This window comes from Chelonoidis abingdonii, chromosome 1 (genome assembly GCF_003597395.2).
Source record: "Chelonoidis abingdonii isolate Lonesome George chromosome 1, CheloAbing_2.0, whole genome shotgun sequence".
NCBI lineage: Eukaryota > Metazoa > Chordata > Testudines > Testudinidae > Chelonoidis > Chelonoidis abingdonii.
In genome coordinates, this window is record NC_133769.1 from 227,069,856 (window position 1) to 227,077,925 (window position 8,070).

Here is an 8,070-nt window from a genome sequence, read left to right on the forward strand (position 1 = left end):
TGGTGATATCAAGCTGGGATGGGTTGTGAGTACTTTGGAAGATACTATTACAATTCATAATGATCTGGACAAACTGGAGAAATGGCCTGAAGTAAATAGGATGAATTTCAATAAAGACAAATGCAAAGTACTCTCCACTTAGGAAAGAACAATCAAGTGTACACATACAGAATGGGAAATGACTGCCTACGAAGGAGTACTGCAGAAAGGGATCTGGGGGTCAAAGTGGATCATAAGCTAAATATGAGTCAACAGTGTAACACTGTTGTAAAAAAAGCAAAGATCGTTCTGTGATGTATTAGTAAGAGACACAAGAAGTAATTATTCCGTTCTACTCCGTGCTGATTAGGCCTCAACTGGAGTATTGTGTCCAGTTCTGGGTGCCACATTTCAGGAAGGATGTGGACAAATTGGAGATAGTCCAGAGAAGAGTAACAAAAAAGATTAAAGGTCTAGAAAACATGACCTATGAGGGAAGACTGAACAAATTGGGTTTGTTTAGTCTGGAGAAGGCAAGACTGAGAGGGGTCATGATAACAGTTTTCTAGTACATAAAAGGTTGTTACAAGGAGGAGAGAGAAAAATTGTTCTTATTAACCTCTGAGGATGGTACAAGAAGCAATGGGGCAGGTTAGGTTGCACATTGGGAAAAACTTCCTAACTGTAAGGGTGGTTTAGCACTGGAATAAATTGCTGGAGTAAGTAAGGCGGAGGAGTAAGGGTGAGCCAGCGGCAGCGGGTGGGGGCAGTGGCAGAAGGTAAGAGGTGAGCAGCGGGCAGGCAGGTGAGCTAGTGACAGGGGGAGCATTAGAGCTGGCGGTGGACAGGCAGGTAAGCCAGTGGTGGCGGTGGCAGCGGAGGTGAGTGGGGCTGAGTGGGTGGCAGGGGGTGAGTAGGCGAGCTGGGAGGGTGGGGGGCTGAGGAGGCGAGCAGGCAGGCAGTGGCAGGGAGGCAGGTGGCTGAGGAAGTGAGCGAGCGGGCAGGCAGTGGCGGGGGGGCAAGTGAGCTGGCGTACAGGGGAGGGGGGCTGAGGAGGCGAGCGGGGGGTGAGTAGGCAAGCTGAGGGGTGGGGGAGATGATGAGCTGGGTGGGCAGTGGCAGGGGGATTTATACTTGTGGAGGGGGGAGCTGCGTTGCGAGTCGGTGGCTGACCTGTTCTATTGATCTTGTTCCTCATAAAAATTAGTCCTTTTTGCTGCTTTTCTCTGGGTTGGGGGTTGTCCCAATGCTGCAAAGAGGGTGTTCCCAAAGGAAGGTACTTGTGTCTAACCCTCTAGTCCATCAGTATGTCTGCTCTTCTTTAGTCAGCTACTTGACAAGTTTGGTTGTCCTTGGTCTGGCTCCCATCCCCATCCAGGCAGCTGTCTGGAGGTGCCTACCTTCCATGCCTTCCTCATTCACACCTCATTCATTCAACAGGGCAACTGATTACAAAGTTGGGGGAAGATCTTCTTCTTCTAGCAAAAAGACATTTTTCTTTTACCTTAATTATACCTTAGGGGCCCGCTATAACATATTACCAAGGTTCAATACCGTTGTTTCGGTGGGGCGGTGCTGGGGAAGGAGGGTTTGTTTCCATGGGGCGGGTGGCGCTGGGGCTGGGAGTGTGTTTCAGGGGGCTGCGCAGTGCTGGGGGGTGGTGTTTTGGTGGGGGCCAGGGGGTTTCGGCCTCAGCTGTTTTCTTTGGAGTAATATGGCCCTCACCGCTTTATGAGTTGTGCAGGCCTGGTCTAGATAATACTTAGTCCTGCCATGAGTACAGGGGACTGACTAGATGTCCTTTGAGGTCCCTTCCAGTTATACAATTCTATGATTCTATCATCACTGTCTGACCAGCTTTAGGAAATGCAACAAAACTTTCCTCTTTCAAAAAGCCTTTCCATAATAGGAATGACACTCACTATACTGCCACCCCTTTGTACCTGTAAACTTCAACCAATCAAAAAAAGGAGGAAATTAATATTTTTTTAAAAAAAACAACCTAAACCAAAACCTCTATTCCATGCAGATGTTTGACCGTGAAAAGGAGAAGTACCAGAGACACTAAGGACTTCACTGTAGCTATTGATTTTATGTGGAAGGAGCTCAGATACTCCAGTGATGGGTGGCAGTATAAAACCCCAAGGAAGATAGCAAGACAAACCTATTCCAAACAGAAAAGGAGAATTGGGGGAGAAGTTGGGGAGCTTTCCCGATGGGAGGGAGGAAAAGATTGAAAGGAAATCAGATCAGATAACTCCAAATTCCAGGGGCTCCAAATTCCAAATGCCAGTCCAAGTGTTGCAGCCCCTCTAAGATTCCATGCTCTTCACTTCCCCAGAAAGGCGCCGCTGACCTCCATCTACCCAAGTTATTCTATACAGTTCTAAAAGATACTAGACCAGATCCTCAGCTGGCATAAATCAATGTAGCGCCAATGAAATCAACAGACTAAAGTTAGGCCCCAATATTAGGAAACTCTGAGCACGCAGGTGTTTCTTGAATGATGTGGGGAAAGAACTAACTCAAATTAAGAGCTACTCCATTCCCCTGAAAATGCATAATATAAACCCCTGAAAGATGTTGTATCAAATGTTGAACAGATATTGCACCTTATCTTAGTCAAAGGCAGACTGACACATTCTGGGAGGATAGGCAGCGAGTGGCATAAATATTTCATCTCTGTCTGTACCTTTCCATTGCCAATTTCACAACCACTGCCACTACCCACTTGTCATAGCTCCCTACTCAGATCTGAACCTTAGAGTTCAGAAAATGAGATGCTAGCAGGAAACCCCCAAGCTTACTTACCAGCTTAGATCTGATAGCGCTGCCACCAGCCAGGAATTCCAGTGCCTGGCTCACTCTGGTCTCCCCAAAACCTTCCCTGGGGGACCCCAAGACTCAGATGCCCTGAGTCTCACAACAAAGGGAAATAACCCCCTCCCCTTGTCTCCACTTTATTTCCTCCCAGGCTTCCCCTCCCTGGATGGGCCTGGACAATCACCCTATTCCAATTCCTTTAAATGCAAAACAGAGAGATCAAGTTTCTTTCACCCTCAGTCAGAGTCCCTGCAAAGGTAAGCTTTGCAACTCTGACACAAAGATTTTCCCTTCCCCCGTTTCCTTCCTCCCCACCAATTCCCTGGTGAGTTCTAACTAGGAAAAAATTCAACAGGTCTTAAAAAGAAAGCTTTATATAAAAAGAAGAAGACCTAAAAAATGGTCTCTGTATCAAGGTGAACAATATACAGGGTATTGGCTAAAGAAAAAAAAGATAAACAGCTTATCCAATAAAAGAATACAATTTAAAAAATTCAGCAAATACAACACATGTAAATACAAAAAAAAACAATATAAGCTACTTGTCTTTCTACCTTTGTACTCACAACTTGGAAACGCTAAGCTTAGAAAGCCTGGAAGATAGAGTGATCCCCTCAGGAGGACTAGAGAGCAACAGACCAAGACAAAGAACACACCCCAAAACTTCCTCACTTGAGTTTGAAAAATCTTGTTTCCTGATTGTTCCTCTGGTCAGGTGTTTGGTTCCCTTTGTTAACCCTTTACAGGTAAAAGAAACATTAACCCTTAGCTATCTGTTTATGACACCACTAACATAAGGTTCAGGTCCAGGATACAACATCTGTTTAAATCCTTCAACTACTACTTTTCAAATATTGCCATTTGGTAGAAGAATGGAGCAGAGGAAAGCCACAGAAATGGTCATTTCAAGCCACCTGCTGGATCTAGAGTTCTGTGTGGATACAAATTTTGTATCTGCATCCAATCCAAAAACATGGTCCATGGATATCCACAGAGTTGCAGGGCTATAGCTGGATCTTAATGTTTCCTTTTTTATTCACAAGAAGATGTGATTACCTATCCCTAGAAAAGACACAGGGTTTCTTTTGTGGTGTTGTGATGTGGGGGAGAACAAACTTATTGTAATCTTTCTCTACAATGTTTGATTTAGCTTACTCAGTGGAACCCCCTTACGATGAACTAAGATGCAGTGAAACTCCACTAATAATGACATAGATTGAAAGTACAAAATTATTTCCTTACTTTCCATTGTGCAGATTGAAGACCTGGTCAGAGGAAACATAATTTTGTTAATTTTTATCCCTGTTACTAAGAGGTGAAGGAGATCTAGATTTCACAGGCTGTGAGGCTCGAGGGTTGAAAAACTATGGTCTTCCCCCCTTTAGTAACAGTATCATTGAGAAAAATTGCTTGAGTGTCAAAATGCTCACAGTACCAGCCAAAGCAACTGCATGATCTTACTATTGTCTCCAGTGCTCTCTCTTTCTCCCTACTAGACTAATGATACCATTCCTTGTGATGTTAAGCCTTAATTTAGTCTGTAAGCTATCTAAGGCAGACACATTGGGCTTGATTCTGATCTTCCTTACACCAGCTTTTCACTGTTGTACAGTACCTCCATTGGCTGAAATCTTCATCTAGCTTCACCTCTCTCATATTGCAGGGGCAAGAAGGGGGCAAAACCCCCAGTAGCAATAGTTGCTGATGATTACCACCTGCATCAGGGGTTCTTGGAACATCATAAAACCAGCAGACCGGCTCTGTGCTGTGTCTCTGTCCCATGGGGTGAATAGGATGAGGAAAGGGAGGAATTAGACCTAACTGACTTCTCACAGAAGGCTCTGAAATGTCTAGAAAGGGCATGGCGTCCTGCTGAAGAATACCAACCCACTTTCTTGCTGATAAAAGGATTATTAATACTTAAGAGGGAATCCATGCCAAATCCAACTGTGTGGTAGCTTGAAGAGGCTGGAGGGGGTCCAGAGAGTTCAACAGCCATCAGTTTAATGGAGAGCAAGTCAATGTGCTCAGCTGAGGGTGAACAGGAGCCCTCAGAAGATGGGTCAGCTGCAGACTCAAGAGCAGACCAGGCTGCCTTAACAGCTAATGAAAGCCAGGGGCAGCTCTAGATATTTTGCCACCCCAAGCACGGAGGGTCTGCTGAAGCCGCGGGACCAGCGGACCCTCCGCAGGCAAGCCTCCGAAGGCACCCTGCCTGCCACCCTAGCGGCGACCAGCAGAGTGCCCCCCGCCCCCCCGCGGCTTGCTGCCCCTGTGGTGTGAGGAAAGGCCTAACAAAAGCAGTGGCCTTTGCCCTGCTTTGGCAAAATTGGCACAGCAGCAGGAAGACACACTTTGCACTGTTAGGCCTTGCCTGCAATGGTATAACTTAGGCCTGGTCTATACTAGAAAATTAGGTTGTCACAATGACGTTGCTCAGGGATTGTGAAAAATCCACATTCCTGAATGGCACAGTTAAACTGACACAAGTCCTCGAGTAGACAGCGCTAGGTCGATGAAAGAATTCTTCCATTGCCCTAGCTTCTGTCTCTTGGAGAGGTGGGTTACTTGTGCTGAAGGAGAACTACTCCCATTGGCATAGGTAATGTCTACACTGAAGCGCTACAGTGGTGATAGAGTTTTAAGTGTAGATATACCCTTAGGATGTGATTTTAAATCCACGTGATTAAACCAGTGGTCATCCTTGTTTCAGTTTAAGAGTGATTCACTTGATTTAGTTTAAGACAATTCCTAACCAACTTGAGCTAACCCCAAATAAGGCTGTTTAAGCTTAAATAAGTGACTACACAGCCCTTTGAACTGGCTTAAGTGAATTGTTGCTCTTGATTAGCAAGGTAATATTTGTCTGGGACAAGAGCTAGGGGAGAATAGTGAGAGCAGGGAGATAAATAATGTATCTCACATTTGATAAGGATTCCTAATGTAACCCTACTTCCAGGTGGTGTCAGCAGAAGCAAGGCCCAGGTCTAGGGGTTCCTTTTAACAATACAAAACCAAACTGGTTCAAGCCCCCTATCCCAACTCAGAAATCTGGGAAAACTAAACATTACCCCTAGGTGTCTCTAAGAGGCAATGTTTCCTCAGTCACAAGCACTGAGTGTGTGTATAAAAAGGGGCAGGGAACACCACATTAATCTGGGAAAACATCTCAACAATGATTCAAAAGTATGCAAATCATAAACACTCACCCCATGGTATCTTGGGCAGCAGTCCCTTGCCTCAATTTCCCACCTCGTGGAGTGAAAGTCTGATGAATGAATGTTCCTCCACTCACCTTTCACTCTGCTGCACACCACTCACAGTTGCTTGTCCAAAGTCAGCAAAGTCCCAGAATTCAGGCATGCATCCACATGGGTTCACCTCCCACCCCTAAATCGGGGGAAGAAAGGGGCAAGCAATGCCTCTGCTGCTCACCACTGCTTGCTGCTTTTGTTATCTCCTCCGCTGTTGCTGCTGCCTTTGCCGAAAGCTGCAGTGCTGTGTTCTGAGGTTACACCACTTGGCCCAGAGCTTAGTGATTTCACTGGGTAGTGGACACCTCACTGCTGCTGCACCCTCCATGTTGTCTTTTGCTGCCACACTGTCCCTATGCCAGGTCAATGGTCCAACCCCTCAGATTGGTGACTACAGCTCTAGCGATCACTGAACAGAAACAAGGACTCTTCAAGGGGCCAATGGTATCTAGGCCTCTTTAATCAGAGTTCACACTACCAGACATAAACCTCTGCCCTCACCCCTTTCACTTGGATTTGGCAGCTGTACTCTGCTTAGCAAGTGAGGTAAATTAAGGAGACCCCCTCAGTTAGGGCATATTAAGTACAGTTCTGCTGCCCTGCAGTCATACAATATGGGTGGCAACATTTCATTACCCCTGGGTTCAAGACTAAAGTGAATTGTAACCCAAACGAGCTAAAATTGATCAGGTCAGCAAAGCAGGTCATTGCCAAGGGATGTTGTGAAGGCCAAAAGTAAAACTGGATTTAAAACAGAATGAGATAAGTTAATGGAGGTTAGGTCCATCAATGGCTGTTAGCCAAGATGGTCGGGGATGCAACCCCATGCTCCAGCTGTTCCTAAATGCCACCTGCCAGAAGCTGGGACTGGGTGACACAGGATGACTTACTCAATATTGTCCTGTTCTCTTCATTTCCGCTGAAGCACCAGGTACTGGCTACTGTCAGAAGACAGGAATCCTGGGCTAGATGGTCGATTGGTCTGACCAAGTATGGCTGCTCCTATGTTCTTACTGAGGCCCATAAGACTGGGTGCTAGTTCTGAGCTAAGGCTGTTATGAACTTGTGATGCAAAAGAGACTCCTTTGGGGTTTTTGAAGGGCCCACCTGCCAAAGCCCATGTTGGAGACAGTTGGGGTGGTATCTTGTAAGCTTATTAGCATGTGTGTAGGCTCTTTTATTGTTTTTAGTATGTTTTCACTGTAGTACTTTTAGGTAAGGAATGCAATAGGCTTGCATAGGAAGTGCTGTATGGTAATTTATAATGGTTGGTAATTACACTGTGAACCATTTCCAAGAGGAGAAGCAAGCAGGCTTTTTGAGGCACACTATCTTTTGCTGGGAACAACACAGTCAATGCAGGGTACTGTTCAGCCTGGAAATATGCCAGTCAAAAAGGAGAGAGGGGTGGGTCTACAGCCTAGAAAGCTGAAAGCCTGAGTTGAGCCACTGAGGGGAAATACAGGTGCAGTTGCCCTGATCTGTGACAGTAATTTCTCAGGAACTGTTCTGGTTCCTACTGAAGAAAAATAGGTTTGATTCACCTTTGCAAGCAGGGTGAGCCTGTGCAAATTTCCCATCTCGATCACACCAGGAGTGAGGTGGTCACCCTCCCGCTGCCTTGTGCATAACTTCAAAAGGCTGGGTTTTTGCATAACAGCAGTTGGGGAATTTGCATTAACTTCTCTCTAGGGATTCCCCAGGAAATCCGCTTAACATTTACTGTCCCAAAAGTCCATATTTGTCTAGCTTGTTGTCAATATAGCCTTCTGAACTTCCAGGTCTCACATCTGTCACATCTCCCTCCTAGAGAGGTTACATACAATCCCAGCCCACAATAATACATGCATTTAGTATCATAAGGTCTTGTCATAAACAGATAAGTAAGAGTTAATAGAACAGAAGTACTTCACATCTCTTTTGCCTGTAAAGGGTTAACAAGGTCAGTGAGCCTGGCTGTCACCTGACCAGAGGACCAATCAGGGGACAGGATACTTTCAAATCTTGAGGGAGG